This window comes from Mustela nivalis (assembly GCF_964662115.1).
Source record: "Mustela nivalis genome assembly, chromosome: 3".
In the NCBI taxonomy this organism is placed as follows: domain Eukaryota; kingdom Metazoa; phylum Chordata; class Mammalia; order Carnivora; family Mustelidae; genus Mustela; species Mustela nivalis.
Window position 1 is genome coordinate 104,104,833 of NC_139022.1, and position 21,143 is coordinate 104,125,975.

At 50.0% G+C, this 21,143-nt stretch overlaps 1 long non-coding RNA gene across 1 annotated transcript; it reads right to left on the bottom strand.

Annotated features, from left to right (window-relative positions):
* Positions 1–1,489: 1,489 nt before the first annotated feature.
* On the bottom strand, positions 1,490–5,379 carry LOC309862075. Its single transcript, XR_014310298.1, has 2 exons — positions 4,645–5,379; positions 1,490–2,829 (listed from the first exon to the last, which is right to left on the bottom strand). It is a non-coding gene; the product is annotated as an uncharacterized lncRNA (long non-coding RNA).
* Positions 5,380–21,143: the final 15,764 nt, after the last annotated feature.

Below are 21,143 nucleotides of genomic sequence, written 5' to 3' on the forward strand. Positions count from 1 at the left end.
TCCAGGGCTGGGGTCTGTGGCTTCATGTACTTGTCTCTGTCCTCCCTTCCATGCTCCCTGAGAGCAGGCCAGGGCTGGACTGGTGGAGGGCTGCAGTGCTGGCTTGCGCTTAGGTTGGGACTGAAATCCTGCCCTTTGGCCCTTTCTAGAAATATCAGCCTGAGCAGGGGCCTCTTGAGAACCTGCTCATGCCCAAGTCCTGTTCTTCAGGCAGGATATTTTGGCTCCTCCTGCAGGTGGGGCCTCTGACTCTACTCCCATTCCTCTCCTCTCCATTCCTACCCAGTTCCCCCCAGAAACTGGAGAGGGAAAACTGGGCCTCCAGAGCCTTCTGAGGGTCTGGAGGAATCTCAGAGGACCTGGAAGCCCGAACTCCAGCTGGCCAGCGCGAGGAACAGGCAAGCTCTGGGGAGTGGGGGTGGGGAGTGGGGGAAGTTGGCCCCAGTGTGTGCAGCCTCTGGAACTTGCTGATCTGAGGATCGATTACGCTGAAATGTTCCCTGTCCGGTTCACAGCAATGTCCGTGGGGAAACTGTGGGAAGGTGTCTGGCTGTCCCAGGTTCCTCAGGCTTGGAAACCCACAAGCCCTGCCTTTAGGGTCTGTGATTTCTGGCCTGCCCACTCACAACCCTCTCCTCTTGCCTCTGCCCACCTCATCCCCATTTCTTGGCAGCCTCAAAGGACTTAAGCTTCCCTGGTCCTTGCTCCTATGATCTGCCCCCCCCCCCCCCCCACTGGTGATCACTTTGGTCTCACTAATTTAATTCCTGCTCTTTCTTTAGGACCCTCCTCCAGGACACCCTCCTGGCCCTTTCCTGTCCCAGGTTGGGCTGGCCAGCTGTCTCCGGAGTAGTGCTTTGTAAAGTACCTGTTCCCTTTCACCACTGCCTTTTGCCTGAGGACAGGGCTGGTGCCACTGCTGGGCCTGTGGAGGAGGCTGTGTTGGACTTGGTCAGTGAGTGGTGATCAACCTCATTCGGGCTTTAGGAGTTCACAGTTCATTGTGCATGTGGGGGTGATAGCCAGGGTGACTTTGGCCTCTCCCCAGAATCCTGGATTTGAGGTTCCCTTTCTCTTACCCTCAACCCCCACCCCCCACACTGTCCTAGTAAGGGGTGAGGAGGTGGTGCAGCAGAGTGGACCATAGGGCAACATGCCCACTGAGGGGGTCTGCCGCAGCTTTCCTCTTCTGTAAAATGGATCATCCAGCACCTTCTTTGTGTCACTTTAAGGACTGAATGTAATAATCCCCAGAAAGAGCTCCTTCCCTCCCAGTGGCAACTCTGGACCAGGGGTGATTCTCTTTCCCAAAGGTTCATGATCCCTTCTGGGGAGGAGAGAGCACCTTAAGTGGAGCAGTTCTGTACCCCTCATGCCCAGCCTACCCTCTCCATAGGGCCACACCTTCCCCCAGTGCAGAAGCCAGGGCAGCTCTGGGACACATGGCAGGGGAGTCCAGGCATGCTCCTGGTCACAAGGGACAAACAAGTGGGTTCCATGGCAGGTTCTCCACCCACTTTTATTTGGCATCTCTGACCTTATGGGTGAGTCCCCAATCTCATGACTGCCTGCCTGCTAGGGGCGAGGGGCCAGGGTCTGGGAAATCACTATCTGGGCTCAAGGTTGGGGGCAGAATCAGTTAGCCCAAGCAGCAGGGGAGCTCAGCCACCAGAAATATGGGTGAGCCGCCACCTCCCTGCCATGATATCTGGAGGCCTCTTTGCCTACCATCAGGCCACAGTCCCCAAGACCAGAAAGACAACCTGTGTGGAGGCAGGATGAACTTGACCAAGGGTGGCCGCCAGCATGGCCTCCTCTCTACTGTCCCTCCCTCCCCCAGCTCAGGGCCTTAGGGGATGGTAGTAGGAGGGATGGAAGGTACGAACCCTGGAGACAAACAGGCATCTGTTTTAATCCTAACTATCCAAGTGAGACCTGGGGTTAGTGACTTCATTTCTCCGAGCCTCAGTTTCCTAAGCTGTGAAATGGGGAGAACGACAGCATATGTCTCTTAGAAAGCTGTAAGGATTGAATGGGAAAATTCACAGAATTCATTCAGCTTGGAGTGCACACATTAAGAGAATAATAAATGGTGGTATTATTATTATGTGTGTCCCTAGCATCTACCCAGGAGACTTTAATGTTGTCCAACCTAAGAGAGTCAGAAACTGTTGAACATTTATAATACCCTGAAGACGAGCTCAGTTACCTGAAGTGAGTGGAGAGGGCCCACCAGGCTCTAAAGCAGGGGCACTCTCCTTTTCTGTACCCACCCCTTGCTGGGAGCTCCTGGTGGTCCTGCTGTTGTCTTTACCTCTTCTGTGTTCAAAAGCTCACGGAGGCCTTGGTGCATTTTCTGCATGTGGGAAACTCTTCTATAAAATGCTCAGCTGGGCAGCTCCGCCACCATGAGCCAGGGGCCCTGGTCTGAAGGCCACAGGGCACTGTGGTGGCTCGAGAGTGGGCTGGGATGCAGGCCTGGCCAGAAAAATGATCACAGGGATACCACCTTTGCTTGGTGCCACACTTCTGCCTTTGTAACAGGGAGTCTCCAGCTTCTCTTGCCATGGTGATGAGTCGTGGACAATGACACCAGCAGCACAAGGGGCCCCTTGCCCTCTACTGGGAGGCCTTAGCTTTGTAGCCACTGTGAATTTGGAGCAGCTGGCAGAGTGGAGGCTGAGAGACCCGCTTCCCTAATGGCCTGTGCCATGAAGAAAAGCAGGGACATCAAGTACCCCCGTGGTCCCAGGCTTTGGCCTCACAACAAGCAGCAGCACATGGGGTTACACCGGCCCCCGAAGACACACACATTGGGCTCATCCACATCTGTAAAGACAAAAGGAAGCAAAATGCAGAGGACACAACAGCCTGAGGGTCTAGGCCCCCCTCAGGTACTAGAGGTTGCTGCTGGCTAGCCTGTCCCTGTGGCATGTGGGTGTCAGCTGAGGGACCCTGGCATTCGCAGTCAAGCTCCCCTGAGGAGACCAAGGAGGATGAGAGAGAGGCTATGCCCAAGGATGTAGGTTGGCTGGTGGCCCTGGCCACATAGGTGTCCCTTAAGGCTGAGGCCCAAGTCAAGCTCCCCACAGTGGACAGCATCCATCCCCCAGCCACCAGCCATGGGTGGCACTAGGATCCCCACTGCCATTCAGTGGGGGCAGAGGGATCCTCAGCCTTCTTTGAGCCAGTTTGGAGGTGGGACGAGCCACAAAGGGGCTGCCTCTGGCCTCTTTGTTGTGGTAGTGGAGTTCCCAGGGGGGCACCCTGGCTCTCTGGGCAGTGCAGTCCTGACCCCGAGGCATGGTAGCCTGTCCCACCCCAACGCAGCCCAGAATGTGGAGTGGAACGTGGGGTTCTTTTATTAAATGCCCCAAACCCAGCTCCTCAGATGGAGCTCAGGAGGCTGGGACCCAGCAGCCCCACATCCTGGAGCCCCACCTACTGGCCTGGAAACTTGAGTCAGTGGCCATGTGGGACCCCACGTGGCCAAGGAAAGGTGCCTGGCATCCTCAGAGACTGAGCTGTGTGCAAGGGCTGGGAGGTTCCCCGGGTGTGCGGGTAAAGGTCAGGGTATAGGGAAGAGCCTTCTAGAAGCTCTGGGGTCATGTTTTGGGAGGAAGGTGAGTACCATACCTGATTCTGCCAGGTCTATGTCCCATTCTGGCACCTCTTGCTGCCCTTAGAATTCCTCCTGACCCTCTTTACATGTGTTTAAAGGAGCCTGTGATTCTCTTGATCATGGATTGTAATTCTCTACTTGATAGTCTGTCTCCCCTATGGACTGTGAGTTTAGGAGGTGGTACTATTAGGATGGCTGACCAACAAGAATCAGAATACAGACTGACAGGCACAGCCTGGCACTCCTGCTGTGGAAATCAGGGCTCAATGGCAAGATTTGAAACCAGAGTTTATGTGCCGATTGGGACATCACTTAATCTTTTATTCCTACTTTGAGGGTTGCAGAAAGCTCCACATCAAACCAAACTGAACCAAAATGTGAGTGACTGACTAGCAGGCAAGTAGAGAGGTACTATTTCAGGGATACCTGAGTGGCTCAGTCCTTTAAGCTACAGACTCTTCCCCACCATTTCTGGTCTCCAGCCCTCTGTAGAGTCAGCCTGATACTCTCTCTCCCTCTGCCCTTCCCCCTCCTAAATAAATAAACAAATAGGAGGTACTGCTTCAAAGACTTCCTTTGAAATGAAACATAAACTTGACTTTCTTTCATTCAGTGATAAAAATATTTACCCAAAATGGATGCAGGCTAGTGAGTGGACACCAAGAGGATACACACAAACACACACACATTTGCCAACTCTGGCGGGCCTGACATGTTCTGATAAAGCCTGACTTGGGTCCCAGAGAATGGGCTCCTTTTCTATGTAAACAGCATCTCATCCAGAGGAAAGACCCAGGGGCGCCTGGTTCCTCAATCTGTGGTGCATACAACTCTTGATCTTAGGGTTGTCAGTTCGGTCCCCACACCGGGAGCAGAGATTAAAATCTTTAGGGGGGAAAAAAAAGACTAAAGATCCCCAGCAGTGCCAAGGTCCAGGTCGTGTGTGGGGGGTCGGGAGGAGGCAGGTCTTATTCCTGACTCGTGGAGGGGGGAGGGTCTCAAGCTGCAGCCCACAGACTTACCAAAATATGGTCTTCACTGGCTGTCCCATAGAGGAGTCGACGTGTGCAACTATAAACCCACTTTTTGGTTTTGTTTTCCTAAAGCCAAATGAGGCCGCTTCGGGAGGTGACCGCAGCCGGGGTGGCGTCTATCTGGGAGGTCCGCTCCGGCGGCGCAGGTTGAGGCCCTCTCCAACAGGTGCAAGTGCGCAGCGTGCACGCCCGCCGGCCTCGCGCTAGGTCCCTCACCCGGCACCCGGGCGGCCAGAACCCCAGGGCGCAGAGACCCGCCAGCGCACTGCCCGCGGCCGCTTCGGAGGGCCCGGGAGAACGCTGGGAGCCGAGCTGCGTCCTCCCTCGTTCCCCTCTCAAATGCCAGCGTCCTCCATTTGCTGTGCCCAGGGTGCGGCCTACTCAGTCACCGGCCAGGCAACCCGGGCGGCCGCGAGAGCAGAGCCTGGGCTGCCAAGAGCGCGGCGGAGGGGCGGGAAGGGAGCGCGGGGTGTCTGCCCGGCAAAGCCCGGTGGCGCGCCGAGTCGGGCGCGCTGGCTGCCCCGCCACCTGTGAGGGCGCCCAGCGGCTGCGCCCGGTCCAGCCCTGGGGCCCCCAGAGCGGCCGAACGGGCCAGAGGGCGGGGCTGGACGTAGCGGCCGGGGCAGGCTGCGGCAGCGGCGGCTGTAGAGGCGGTCCTGGCGGGCACGCCTTTCCCGGCCTGGCCTCCCGGAGGGCAGCGCCCGCGCGCCCGGCGCTCCGAGAGCCGGCGGGCACCCTACTCGCCCCCTGGCGGCGCCGGGGACTCGCCCGGCGCCGCCGCTGCCACCGCCGCGGAATGAGCTGTCCACAGCAGCACTGGGCGCCGCCCGAGGTCCCGCAAGAATCTGTCGCGGGGCTGCGAATCCGGAGGCAAGCTGCAATTGGAGGAATGGAGGAAAGATGGGAAACACGGCATCTATGAGGTTTGGGGGTTTCCCCCTTGATCCACGTCCTCGATATTCCGCGTGGGCTTCTCCACCAGCATGATGATGGACTCCCACGGACCTCATCCCCTACTGGTTCCCCCCTCCCCTCACCCAGTCTCTCTGGAAACTAAAAGCCACTCTCTGGTTCTTAGTCATTTTGGGAAAGCTCCCCACATCTCCTCTCCTTCTGCAGTGACCTGTCCATGGCAGTAACCTTGGTGGACTTAGCCACACCAGGACCTACCACACTCAGACCTTTCCGCAGATGGAGAGCTCTGAGGCGATGCTAGGAGGTTATCAGAAAGATCAGCATTCCACGTGGCCCCCAGTGCCCCTTGGGAGCCTAGCACTGACCTAAGTTTCGTGGGAGATTAAAGTCCTTGCCCTCTAGGTACTTCCAATCTCAGAAGTCAAAGATACTCAGGAGACTATTGGCACAGCAAGTGGCCTGGCCGCAGGAGCTCAGGGGAGGGTGTGGTGGGGATAGGCGAGTGTGAGCACTGCAGCCATGAGAATTTGCTGAATGGGCCGGATTTGGAAGGAGAGAGAGGGAGGAAGAGAGAGGACAGACAGTCCTGGTCCAATCTAGAGTGGAGGACTGGTGTGGGAGAGTTGGGGTGGCCAATTCCAGAGGCCCTTAGAGGTTGGCTTCTGCAATGGGAAAGACAGAGGGAGAAGGAAGAGCTGGAAGCTGGACTCCCCCTCTTGGAAGCAATAGCAAAGTCTTGCTCTGAGGTGGTGGCTGAGTGAGGAAGGTTGCCACCTGCAGTTCTGAGGGGCATGCGTGCAGATAGGAAAGCAAGGCAGTTGGGCCATACACTACTCTCTGCACCCCCCCCCCCAAAAGCTTGGGTTAGATGTGGAGGTGTTTGTCGGGAAGGAGGAAGCCTAGATTATGGAAGGGAGAGACACAGCTAGGTCCAAAGGCCAAAAAAAAAAAAAAAAAAAAAAAAAAGAAAGAAAGAAAAAGAAAAAGAGTGAGGGGAAGCAGGTCGGTGGGGTAGCGCTGGGAGGAGCAGCAGGCTGCTTCCTTGGGGAGGAGGAAGCCCAAGGGCAAGAGCCTGTCTGAACGGCCAGCAGAGGGCGCAGGGGCCCTAGAACCTCCAACCCACTAAAGCAGGCTGTCCTAGACAATCAGGCTGCTGTGTGTGGATTCTCCCCTTTTTCCCATTCCACTTTCTTACTGAATTCATCTAAGGTAATTGGGAAGACCCCTTCTGCCCAGTCTCAGGTTTTGTACAGAAGATGTGGTGAACCCAAAATGAAACTTGCAGGCCTTGCTTTGACCTCCAACCCAAATCTGCCCAGGTCTTAGGGCTGCGGTTATACTGTCTCATTTTTAACTTAGAAAAACCATCTTTCTGGCAGTTGGAGACAGACAGACCATTGGGTCTTGTCTCAGTAGTGTGACTTACCACTTAGCCTTGGCTTCCACAAAGGCCTGTCTGTACCTGGGATCCTGGCTGTTTCATGGTGGCCTCTCAACCTAGCTCTGAGATAGGCTCTCAGGAGGCCATGGGGTCAACCTGGCAGAAGAGATTGAAGAGCCTGGACATTCGGGCACTGGCTACTTTGGGACTTCTATGGGGAAGACTGAGGCTGTCAGGTGATGAGCCAGGAGAGTAAGGCGCTGGCTGTTCAGAGCCAGTAACCACAAAGAGGGCTCTGGGTAACGGGACTCCCCCACAGCCCTGAAGTCAGGTAGGGCAGGCTCTATGATGCCCCTCAGATGTGGGAGCCCAGGAGGAGGGAGAGGGCAAGCACCATCACCAAATCGTGCCACTGTGAGGGCTTTGGCAGGTCACTCCACAGGAGAGGGCCCAAGGAAGCACCATTTGGAAGAAGGACCAGGGTAAGAAGTCTTCTAAGAGTGGGGTAGGGTTCTGGGGTGTGTGCAGAACTGGGCTGAGGAGGGGAAGGGTCCTGGCCTAGCAGGGACCATGCAGATGCTTCTTTGCCAGTGCTCCCTTGCCCAGGCCAGGTTTCCTTCCCTTTGTGGTCAAACCACAGCTAAAGGAAAGCTTCCATTTACTCATGCTCTGCTTGAGTTCCTCCAGGGCCAACGACCCTCCACTTTCTCCCTCTTCCACCAGGAAGCCTGATGGAAAACAGGGAGAAGCATGCCTAATTTCCTCATGGATGCTGACATGAGTGCGCCTGAAGGTGGGCCCGTCCCATGGCGTTTGCTACCATTACTTCCTCCACCTCTGCTGCAATAGGTCCCATTACGGAACATGGTCTCTCAGCCCCCTTGCCCTGCCACTCCTTTTTGACATTCACAATCACAGTGATCAATTTCTAAGTCCTTACCACATGCCACGCATTGTGGTAGGCACAGTAGGTGCATGACCTCATTTGTTCCTCTTAGTAGCTCCAAGGCCCATGGTCCCTACTCTTTGGTTCCGGTTTCCAATCCTAGCCAGGCACAAGGGGTTGAAGTCTGTTCCCTGAGCTGATATAGAGGACACAGTCCAGCCTTGGCGTCACTCACTGTGTGGTGGCTCAGTAAATATTAATTAACTGTGAGGACAAGCTGCACTTTGACTCATCTCTGGCTAATTAAATAAACCTGCCATGTAAATCAGCAGTGGGGACAAAGAGATATTAGGCTGTGCTGAAAAGAAATTGGGCTGAGGGACAGTTGGCCTCCAAGCAGAGATCTACCTTGGCCTGCTCTGGCTTTCTTTTGTGTTCTTTGAAGCTAGAGCCAGCGTGGTGGGAATGAGGAGTAACCTACTTCTCAGAGAAAGCCTCACCCCTGACATCCTGGAGAACAGGGAGGAGGGAGGCAGGCCCACGGTGACTGAGCATTCTCTTGGGAGCCCAGACAGAGCTGTCCAGCCCTCCCTGCTCCTCTCCCTCTCCATCTCCATCCCCGAGGCATCACGTCCCAGGGGTCCTGGTAGGCTGCAGGAAACCTGGGGCTCAGGAAAGACATGCTGTGAACTCCCCTTCCATTAGTACCTGGCAGTTTGGGACTGGTGGGACTGGCAGTCACCTCACTGGGCTCCGCTTCCTTCTGCTCCTTCCTGCAGAAAATGAGCCATGGCAATGTCCCAGATTCTCTGGAGGCCTGGCTCCCATTCTGACCAACCTAGGGCAGGCCACTTAACCTCACCAGGCCTGGACTCGACGTTGTCAAATAGGGAAATAGCAATGTCAGTCTGGGGGCAGGGGTTGCTGTGCACAAAGTAAGGGCTTAGGATGTGGTGACTATTTGATGATGATGATGATGATGATGATGACGACGATGATTGTATCTGGTTAACAGCCAACTGTATCCCCCAGTACCACTGGGCTATCTTGAGATACGGTCAGGGTAGCTACTGTGTTTGAGCCTTAAGCTGTTACTTTGAAGGTGGCTATGCTTTATATGGAAAAAGAGAGAGTATCATTTCAAAATAATGCCATGATGTGAACATGTAGGATAAAAGGACATAAGGTAGGGGCAAGGGCAAGGGTGCAGAGAGTTTGTGAGCTTTGGAGGAAGAAAGGAACAGTGTGCTCTCCCCCCTCTCCTGCCCTCCCCCCTCCTGTCCTCCCCCCTCTCCTCATCTCCCCTCCCAGTCCCTCCCTGCAGCCACATGTGAGCCCTCGACCCTCAGGGCCCATGTCCTTCCTCCTCTCCTGGCTTGTGTTTCTAGCACTAGCATGGCTCTGAAGGTTAGGGCCAAACATTGGGCCTGTGGTTCATTCAAGCTGATCCCCATGCTGTCCTCTACTAGGGGGAGCCACACCCATCACCATGGTGGGCCACAGGAGTTCTACAGGGTCCCCTAGAACTGCCAAGCAGGTACAAGACAAACATCTACACTCAACACACTGGAACAGATCAAATGGGGTTCTCAAAAGCTCAGACTTGCAAGCTTTGGAGAAGGCCCAGGTTTGGCTCCTTTTAACTCCAAAAAAATTCTTGTGGGATATTGCAATTACTTGTGACAATCCCTCTCCCTGCCTGGGACTTTGATTTCAGAATTAGACATCTAAAACTGGGTGGCTTGCTGGGCCTTGAGCAACTTGGAGGGTAGGGTGAGGGATGGTGAAGGGAAAGTCTTTGCAGCATATTGCATTTGAAAGAAAGATCTCAAGGCATCAGACACTGTAGCTGTTCGTGTTACCAGAACTTTTTCAGCCACTGTGTCAGATTTCCTGTCCCTGAAATTGGTTCACTGTGCTGGAGTGGCTCATTCTGTCCTTTGAAATACAAATGTCTAGGAATCATTTTCTGTAATAGTCCTCATGTTAGAGCAACTTTCCAAACACTGTGACAAATTCTGCAGTCCTTACCCTGAAATCTTATCATACCAGGGTTAAGCAGCAAATGAAGATCTGTCAAGGCAACAGAGGATATTTTCATGGTAACTGGGGCTGACCTGACCTCTCCTTCAGGAAGTAGGAGGAGGTGATGCAGAGAGAGCCAAGCAGACATAGAAACAAGAGAGGAGCATGGCTGGGCAAAGTGTGTCTGGAATCGGGGCCCTATGGCCTTTCTCAGTACTCAGTACATGGGCGAACTGCCAATGTCTTTATGTTGCTATTGTACCTGCCCTTCAGGCAAGTCTTAACCCTGGACCCCATGTTGGGCTGCTCTTTTCCTACTTTCCAGCCACCCCCCGTCCCGGGCCTGAAGGCCTACACAACCTTAGTTCTGGCTCCTTTGGCTTTTCTTTCATAGTGGCAACAACAACTGCTGGGTACCACTGTCCCTGAAAGGGATTCGGGCAGAAGGGCCTTCTTGCTTCACCCCTAGGCTTTTGACGGTCAGTCTCACCTAGCAGCCTGCCCCTTTAGGCTGGTGCACAGGACAGAAATCAGGGACCAAAAGTGGCCAGGAATTCCTAGATGCTCTGTGGGGTCCAGGCTGATGTGCAGAGCCACATGTTGGTACCTGCTGGCAGATTTGGGGTCATAAATTCTTGCCTTTAGTGTGGGTATCTGGCATAGGAAGATACTTGTATTCCCTCAAATACCCTATGAGTTTTCCTCTCCTTCCATCCATCTTGTCAGGATAAAGCTTAGAAATTACATGCAACAGTATGAAAAGAGAGGTCAGAATGAGAGGTTGTGTTTCAGGCCAACCAGATTCCCAGGGAAGTCCGACCAAAGGAAACATCAAGCTGTCTTCCTCTGGATTAGCAGCATAGCAGTTCCCGAGGGAGCAAGACGAGAAGGGAGATTCTGGGAATGGGATGTAAAGGCAGGGAGTAAAGGAGATAGGACAATCCCCCTGGAGTTCTTTTGAGTCCTAGAAAGATAAAGCTTGGAATGCCTGAGCAAAAGCAAATGTTCACTGCTTCACTCATATCTGAGTGGGAAGAGGGAGTGAATAAGCTAGGATCATTGGACATGGCAGTAAAAGGATCTGGTGGCTCAAGGCACCGGCTAAGGGATGCTGAGGGGACCACAGGAGTCAGCAGGAGAAAGAATGTCTCCCCCAGAGGACTTTAAGAACATAGCTGAGACATTCTGTTTCTGGATGAGAAGACTCAATCTTATAAAGATACCAACTCTCTCCAACTTAATTTATATGATAAAATAAAATCCCAACAATTCCTAATAGGACTTGTTAAATGAAACTTGATAAGTTGATTACAAAGTACATCTAGAAGGATAAAATATGTACAAATAATAAAACAATTTGGGGGGGGAAAAACAAAGGGGAAGAATAGACTATATCAAAACATACTCTGTTGGCTTACTGAATTTAAAATTAAAAAAAAGAAAAGAAAAAAAATACTCAAAAATTACAACTGAAATGGTGTGCTACTGGTCCAAGGAATATGGAAAAAGCTCAGTGCAGTGGAACAGAGAATCCAGAAACAGCCACATGTAATCATGGGAATTTTGAATATGATAAGAGTAGTATTTCAAGTCACTGGGGAGAGGATGGCCTATATAATTCCGGGCAGCATGTGACCCTCTGGAAAAAAAAATTAGATTCCTATCTCACACCATATATGAAGACAAATTCCAGATGGATTAAAGGACTAACATAGAGACACAACTATAAAAGAAATACAAGAGAATATGTTTATTATCTAAGGATAGGGAAAGCTTATTTGAAGACCATAAAATACCAAGGCATAAAGGAGAGGACTGATACATTTGCTCATAATGAAAAGCCTCTGTATGACCCTAGAAAGCATTCAGGTTAGAAGGACAGTCAGCTGGACTGAGGAGTGGCTTGTTCTGCCCAGGAGTGAACTGAGAGACCAGATGGGCCTTTCGGGCCTGTCTTTTCCCTCACAATCCTTTCTCTAAAGTCCGGGTTTGGGAGGAAGCATATAAACACCAGAGGATGGCTACTCCCTATTGTTCATCATCCCTAGGGCCTTATAATCAAGAGATAATTCAAGAATTCAAGTCACAGTTATTAAGTGCTAGCTTAAAATGAGTGGGTTAAGGGGAGCAGCATACAGGAGAGGAGGTGGTGAAGCAAGACAGAAGGTCCTCTCTGGCAGACATCATGGTGTCAGTCCTTATGCTCATCTTACACAAAGTGGCTGTGGCTCATGCAACCTCTTTCCCTACACAGAGAGCCTTTTTGGAAGAGCATGATGAGAAAGTGTCACCTCATGTGGGCTTTAATCAGCACCATGAGATCCCTCAGCTCTGTGGTGATCAGGGCAGTCTTTGGAGGATGGCCCCTGCCCAGACCCCTACTAGCAGTGACGATGGATATGCCTATGTCCGTGGACGAGCTGGGTGGCCTTGCATGGTCTGATGGATCCAGGTCAGAGGCCTGTGTCCTGCAGACTTGACTATTTCATATTTGGACGACAAGGTCTCTGAAGCAAACGGCACTTTTATCCCATGGAGCCTTCTTCAGCCAATTCACCCTAAGGAGATCAGGCTCTACTCTTGGGGGAGCCCAAGGGCTCTGTTGCTCTCAGTCTATACTGCCTCTTATGACCTGACTCTGAGCTCAGAGCATGTCTGCCTGATTCAGGTAGGAGGACAGCCAAGTCTTTGGAAACCTCTGCTGCATTCTGATGCCATCCAGTAAGCTGGGTTGAGCACATGGACCTGAGGTTTGAGAAGAAGGGGAAAAGTCTCAGCAGGGAGGCAGATGCCATTTTCTAACATGAACAAGAAACTGCAACAAAGAATGAAGGGTATTAGGAAAAGCAGGAGATGGTATCAGGCCTGTCTAGAATGGAGGCATAGGCTTAATGATAGAATCATATTCCAAAAGCATCAAACAATCTCATAGGCCCCAAGTAGGCTTTCAGACATATTGTTCAGGATTTGTAGGGCAAGGAGTAAAGAGCAAGTAAGCACAGCTAGAAATATGACCAAGGAACCTGACCCCTAATAAAAAGGATGCCACAGGGGAAAGAAGCCACTGGTCTCCAGGAAGTTAAAAAAGTTAAAAAGTAGACTATGGGACTTAGATTTAATGTCTTCAAAAGGAAAGGAAACAACTCTATACCAGTGCATAACCTATGGCTGGGTTGTGACTGTGTATCAAACTTTTGAATGACAGTAATGTGACGAGACTCCTGCATCTCCTACCACTATGACCACCAAAAAATGCCGTGAGAAGCACCCAACCCTGCCTTCCACTTCTGAAGTGGAATTTGGGAAAACAGGGAAAAGAGTTATTCAGCTAGCTCAAAACCCCGCACTTCCCAAATGGATATGCTGGGCTCTAACCAGCCAACACAGGTCCAACACAGAGGGTAGCTCTCCTACCTCAAAGCCTCAGCAACCCTTCCAGGCCCTTCTCACTGAAAGTCCTGTCAATCAGCCAGGCTACGCTTCTTAGAGAACCCCAGAGGAGGGTTCTCTTTCTATTCTCAGAGCAAGACCAGTGATTCTGAACCTATTTGGACAATGACTTCCCTTAAGAGTTCTGAAGAAAACTATGGATCCTCTTAGAAAAATGTACATTGCACATGCAGGTATAACTTCGTAAAAAATTTCAGGGGTTATACAGATGCCCGGCCCCAAAAACCCCAGCTTAAGAACTTCTGCCAAAGGCGAATCACTCCTTTTCTTACGCAAGAGCTGTTTCCCAGGGCTGATTAACTGCTATCTTAGATGTCCAACAGGTGAATTAATATTCAGCATTGACCTCTAGTCATCCCACACCTTTGGCAGATGGCAGAATCTCTGTGGCCAGAAGGAAGCAGAGCCCCTAGAGAGAGACCACATTTTGTTTTTCAAAAAAGCACTCTTATCCACCACTGCCAGAAAACCTCAAACACCCTAGGTCTAGAACAGAGGCATTAAATAACAGACCCAAATAAATCTGGTCCGATATACAACTAGCATCACAGTAGCTGTGAAGACAGAGCTATAGCCCAATCCTCCTTGGACTGGCAGGAGAAAGGTATGAGGGTAGTCATGTCCCTAGGCTGAAATGGAAAGGGGTCAGAATGTGTGTGCTTTCCTTTAAGCTCAATGCAGAGGGGCTATTCATTCTATTTTTTTAAAAAATATTATTTTATTTATTTATTTGACAGAGATCACAAGTAGGCAGAGAGAGAGGAGGAAGCAGGCTCCCTGCGGAGCAGAGAGCCCGATGCGGGGCCCGATCCCAGCACCCCAAGACCATGACCTGAGCCAAAGGCAGAAGCCCAACCCACTGAGCCACCTAGGTGCCCCGGGGCTATTCATTCTAGAGGCATCTGCTCTTTTCATGGCTCCTCTGCCTGGAATGTGGAGGCCTCTGTTGACTACTCAAGTTCCACATTTCTTTCCCCTTTTCCAGTAACAACCACAACAGCACATAACAACAAGACAATGATAATGAGAGCATGTATTGAACATTAGTCTGTGCCAAGAACTGTGCTATAAGCTCTTGACATAAATTCCTTCATTCAGTCTTCCCAACAATCAGATGAGGGAGGCCCTCTTATCCTATTTACAGATGAGGAAATTGAGACTAAGAGAGATTAAATAGCATCGCTTAAGGCACAGAGCTAGTGAGTGACAGCAGTGAGACTGATTTCAAACTTCATACTTTTATTTTTTTTTTCCAAGTAGGCTCCATGCCCAAGCATGGCCCGAACTCACAACCCTGAGATCAAGACCTGAGCTGAGATCAAGAGTTGGACACTTAACTAACCAAGCCACCCAGGCACCCCTCAGACCTAATATTTTAATCCCTTCCTCAATGTTCCTTCCCAAAAGACTGGGACTCAGACAAAGGCCTTGGAAATCCTCCAGAGTACGAGTACCAGTCTGGTCTCCTAAGTCCTTGCTTTCCCTTCCCTATCCTCTGCCCACCATGCAGCAGCCTAGTTCCCATCAGGGACTCACTTCATGGAATGAAGTGGCTGAAAACCCTCAAACTCCATCTCCTATCTCTGTCTGACTTAGCTATGACTGTATGACTCTACCACCTGGAGCCGAAATTTATTTTAAACTCAGCTGAGCTCAGGAGCTTCATTTCCTCCTCAGGTTTAGAATCAAGGAGGAAAGCTCTTTTCTGTTTCTTCCCTGTAGAGTTGGGGGGGCGGTGTTTGTCACCACTCCCATCTTGAAGACTGGGGGGAGGGCTAAGTAGAGAGTAGAAGAGCTAGGATTCAGTGAAATATCACCAGTGATGATGGTGCTCTATAGAGGCCATACTCTTCTAGATATCTCCTACCCCTCAGCATTTAGAAACAGTGTACATTACCTCTGAGATAGTTAGTCTCCTTCCTTCCCTCAATTAGTAGGTTCCAGGGAGAGCAAGTGCCTAGCTCACCAAGTGAAAAGCCCAGATGAATGTGGCCAAGGGGTCCCCAAGGACATGCTGAGTGGCTTGAGCCCCAACTAATGATGCTTTGGGGAGCTTCTGGGGGCAGAGTGGGCATTAAGTTATCTGTCCTTACCCCAGAGCTTCATCTAGAGATGAAATAGCTAGGGAGAGGAGATACCGAGCCCCCTACAGAGGTGGGAGGTACAGGATGCTAAGAAGGTTTGGCAGCAGGCAGAGAAAATCATCTCATATTCAGGGCCCCTGTCCTATGCCACCTGTGGGCCAGTGGCAAGATAAAACAGAATGACTATACTTGCATTCAGAGTAGATGAGGAAGTCAGCCCCAGAGGCAGAGCTGACTTTCAGAAGTGGCCTGTGCTCGCTGGAGTCCAGTCATTGAGCTAAAAGGTTTCTTGAGTGTCTACTGTGTGCCAGACTCATTCTAATGCTGGGGATGCCTTAGTGAGTCCCGCCCTCATGGCATTAGCCCATCAACAGAAAAAGACAGGAAAGTCCATCTTGGACAGTGATAGGCGCTAGGAAGAAAGAGCAGTGAGGGAGAGTCCACTTTGGTTTGGGTTGTCAGAGGAGACCCCCTTGAAACAAGAACACACCAGCGGAGGCCTGATGAGGAGAAGGGCCAGCTGTGTGGGGATGTGGAGGGAAGCAGGTTCTAGGCAGAGGGAAGAGCAAAGGGCAAAGCTGAAGACCCTTAGGTGACCATGGGCTCCACGAGTTCATGGTAGAAGAAGATGACCCCATGGCTTAAGAGAAGTGAACAAGGAGGGAAAATGAAGAGACAAAGCAGGAGAGTTAGGCAGGGGCTGGCTCAAAAGAACCTCAAAGCCATATTTTTAAGTAGGCTGCTGTGTGCAGAATGGATTGCAAGGGAGAGAATGGCAGTAAGGAGATCAGCAAGGGGGCAGTTAGGTGAGAAGATGGGTGACCACGTAATCTGTCATCCAAACCAGGACACTTGTGTAGGTGAACAGGGGTGCTACCAACAATTCATCTGGGACAACAGGCATAGCCAGGCCTTGCCATTGCCCTGACTCTCTCACCAGGACTGTCACAGGAAGTTCAGCAGTTTTTAGCAGTTCTGCTCTGACACACAGCTCCCAGCCCTAGGAGAACGAATCACTTTTCTCTTCGGCCCCAGGCTCCTGGCCTGGTGCCTCGTGCCTGAACATTTGGTTTCTGTCTAGAGGCCATGGGTTACGGTCGCAGCACATGCATGGAGCGTGCCCTTTTCCCTGTGCATCCCGGTGCGCTCTGGGCGACAACCAACAGTACATAGATGAGAGAACCAAGAGGGGAGAAGGCCACTTGGGGGCTCAGTTGGCCAAGTGTCTGACTCTTGATCTCGGCTCAGATCTTGTTCTCAGGGTCATCAGTGAGGAAGGTGAGGGCTCCACGCTGGGCATGGAGCCTACTTTAAAAAAAGAAGAAAAAAGAAAAAAGAAAAAACAAATAGGGGAAATGTAACTATCCCTTCCAGAGGTGGTTCAAAGGGGTGGAAGCCAGAGAGGGATGAACAAGCTCTAAGGGCCAGCACAGGGAATCTTTATTTGGCCCTCAGCCAGGGTGGGGTGAGGAGGGGTGGGGAGACAGGGGTGTGAAGCAGGTGAGAGGGCCGCAAGCTTTCACCAGATTCTCAAAGACTCAAAAAACCATGAAGAACCTTGCTTGAGAGAACAGCAGCTCTCACACCTCAGTGTGCCTTACGGTCACTGGTGGGCTCCTTACAATAGGGATCACTGGGCCCCTGAAGAGCAAAGTTAAGGTTCTGGTTCAGTTCATTCCTGAGTTAGGCCCAGAAATTTGCACTTCTCTTCTCTTTTTAAAAAAAGATTTTATTTATTTGACAGAGAGAGATAGACAGCAAGAGAGGGAACACAAGCAGGGGGAGTGGGAGAGGGAAAAGCAGGCTTCTAACAATTTCTAATGGAATGCTCGTGCTCTTTGTCCAGGGGCCACACTTGAAGAATCACTACTATAGAGGATACAAAACACATGAGGGGTTCCAATTATGAACTTCTCTTTTCAGACAAGAGTTCTAACAGATGCCACAGCCATCTAAACCACCCTAAGTCCCCAGGAATTTCATATTTTATTTTTGGAAGAGGCCCCTGGAGAGTGACAGCCTCTGGACCTCCCCTTGGAGGTCAGGAAGCATCTGGAAAATAGCATTTTAGAGGATGCAGGAAAGTGCCTTCAGAAACATAAAAAGCCTAAGCACAACTCTGAGCTAGAAACTACGGGACTAGCCCCGGCTTATCCAATTACTGGGGAACAGTGAGGTTTTGGGATTCTGGGCAGACCCGGATCCTTTCCTAAACACTGCCTCCTGATCGTTTTTGAATCTGTATCTGAAGCCAGATGGGCCCAGATAGGAGGTCCGCTTGAGCAGGACAGGGTGTCTGCTGGAGACTATAACCTGGGAAACGGAAAGAAATCAACAACTCCACTAGACAGAATTCAGGGGCTTCATTCACAGAGCTCTTTGATCAAGTCATTGTGGTGAGGGCAGGAAGAGGCAGGAATAGTATTTAGGACTGTGCTAACTTTCAAAAAGCACAGTGGAGAGAGAGGCCTGGAAAGACTATTGCCAGCTTTCCTCAGCCCTGCTCTGAGTAAGTCATTCCCCCCTGAAAGAAAGGGGAGGGGGAAATGAAAATGTGGATTCATTCATGAATCAACCTTCAGAACAGGAAGTGTGGCTTTTGAGCTATACAGGGAACATGGGCTTTGCCATCCAGCTAAGTACATCCTGAGGTGAGGCAACATCAAAGTCAGGGAGACTCTACAAGTTAGAAGAGGAGGCAGAACCTTAGAGGGAAAACAATATGCTAGAGTGACTGAGACCAAGGGTGTGCTCCGGCATCAGGCTGCCAGGACTTGTGACTTGAATTCTGCGTGGCCCTGGGCATGTTACTTAATCTCTCTGTGCCTCAGTTTCCCACTTATGTAATATGGGGGTAAATAATTGTGCCTATCTCATAGGGTGGTAGTAAGAATTAAATAAAGTAATCTAGATAAAACACTTGGCTTAGTAAAGTAGTGGGCTTGGAAAAACGATGGTAGCAGTACAGGCCCACCCTTAGTGTCACTGCCAGAGACAAAAAAAAAACAGAGGCAGGTTAGATCTGCTGCCAGTCTTCCCAGGAGGATGACAAGGAAACTCCCGCTCCTTTGGGGAAGGTCTAAGGTGTGAGCTGGGTATGAAAAGAGAGTCAGGATCCTGAGGATTGAGGGGGGGGGTCGTGATTAAGTGGGTAACACCATGGGCTGTAAGGGGGGATATCTTGCTCTTTTAAACACTGCAACATTCACTGACTCTGTTTTGTGACATTTCCTCAAGGCCAACTTAAGTGTCAAATGGCCCAAACTGAACAAATCAAAATAAATAAAAATCATTGTTGAGAAGAACTGGGACAACCTTACTGAAGACACGCTGGAGATCTACGCTCTGAGGGCAGAATCCCCATTTTCAGGAAAAAGAAAAAGTGACTCCTCCCGCTGGAGTTCCAGAAGTGTGGGGGATGGTGCTGAAGTGAAAGCGGTGGTGTTGTATGCCGGCCCTGAGGTTAGCTAGCAGTCAAGCACTGAAAAGGAGATCTCTTCTTTCCTCTGATCCTGAATGAGCAGAACCTCTTTCAAATCCTGTACTCTCAATCAGAAAGTCCTGTCTGCTTAGAAAGAAACTGTTACTGGAACTAGGAACAAAGAGATTTATAAAACCATGCAAAACAGCCGAAGTAAAATGACATACCACATGGTTAAATAAAAGTTAACATCTTTTAGAGGTGGTGGTGGGAAGAGTTTGTCAATTACATCACTTGAGAAAACAAAGAGCTAAGTAAAAATGACAAAGAGTTCTGTTGAACATGAGGGGCCCTTTTCTTGAGGGGTCTCCCTCTGTGGCACTAGAAGTCTTGTCCTGTTGTCAGACCTACTCCACATCTGTCCCCCCACACCCCACCCCACCCCAGCCCTGCAGAACTTCACTACTTGCTCTTCAAAATGACCATCCACAGGGCATATTTTATCATAGTCCCATCTGGAGTCTTTAAAAGAGTAAGGTCACAGACAGGGAGGAAGGGGCTTATGAATTTTCCTTCCCTTATACTTACTGCAAATCCTGGCTAGACTATCTACCTCAAGTTCCTATAATTAGTTATATCCCTTTGAAAGGGATCCAAGAGTTAGACTGATTCTACCTTGGGCCCAGAAGGGAATCTGGTCTCCTTTTCAGTAAGTACCCACCTGTTCTGTGGGTGCTTCCCAAATCAGAGGCCCAGCAGAATGTAGGGAAAACTTTCTTTGCACTCCACCTACCCCCTCCAAACAGTGACACCCTCAGCTTTAAGTTTTCATAAGCAAAGTATTTTTACTGGAGTGGTGGCTGTCAGATGTAGAAGCTAGTCCAACAGCTAGTCTGATGTTCTTTACAAAGAAGGGCTACTTTAGCAAGAAAAAAAAAACAGTAACAACAATAGTGAAACCTTCTCAGGATTCACTCAGGAAAGTCTAGAACTGTAATACTATGATCTTGAGATATTTTTATAGCCATATATCAGTTTTTAGAATGTAACCACTGTCACATACATTTAAGTACACTGAAAAATTCTCTATGGTGTGACTTTTGTAGGAACCTTGTCGCTGTAGCTACTTGCTCCAAGCCTCCTTCTATCCAGCCTGAAGGTAAGTGAAAGCATCAGCAAAGGTAAAATGAGGAGAAAGCAGAAGTAATACTTCTAACTATACTCCTAAAGGCTGGGGAAAATGTCAGACACCTAAGGCCTCCACTGGTTTTTGAATTAGAGGACAAAACTAAGATTTTTTTTTTTTTATCTAATAATCTGACCTTTTGTAAGACCTCATAAAAACGATTCTGAAGGATCATACCTGGGTCACATTTTCATTGGTAACTTCACTCTCTACCACTCTGCTCACTAGAAAAGCAGTTCAGAAAGGATATTTAAGCACAGCCTCTATTTTCTACGTAAGATTCTCTTCATGTTTTGTCATGCACTCTTTGGTAAGTCTTCCACTACCCTAAACCAACTTCAAATTTAAAACGACAGAAGACTAAAATCCGTTCCATGGGAAAGGAGCATGATGTATGAAAAAAGTTTTTCTTTTTTCTTCAATTGTGATGGGCTAGGTTAACCATCATACCACGAGAGACTTTTATAAAACTGACTCAGGGCACCTGGGTGGCTGTCAGTTAAGTGTCTGCCTTCAGCTTAGGTAATGATCCCAGGGTCCTGGGACTGAGCTCCATGTCTGGGCTTCCTGCTCTGTGGGGAATCTGCTTCTCTCATTCCTTCTCCCTCGGCCTCTGCTTCTGTACTATTTTTCTTTCTCAAATTAAAAAAAATCTTAAAAAAAAAAAACTACTCAAAAAGATAGGCAAGTCATTCACATAGTCTTTAGAAATAAGTAAATGTGTTTTAAAGACATTTGTTTACTTTTTTAAAGATTTATTTATTTGAGAGACGGAGAAAGAGACAGGGAGAAAGGGAACACAAGCAGGAGGGAATGGAGGAGGGTGAAGCACGTTCCCCACTGCACTCTGGGGTTCAATCCCAGGACCCTGAAGTACAACCCGAGCCAAAGGCAGATGCTTAATGATTGAGCCACCGAGGTGCCCCAATAAATGTGTTTTAAAATAAAATAGAAAATAGAGTTTTCCGGTGTGAGAAAACACACTTAAAGCTTACAGCCAATTAATGATCAGGCAAGTATACCTGTTACTGAGTCCTAAAAACGGTTTCCATCTATCAGGGGAAAAAAAAAATGCAAGAACAACCAGAACAACCAATCCTCCCCCCTCACCAAAGACACTGAAACAAAAGACTGATCTG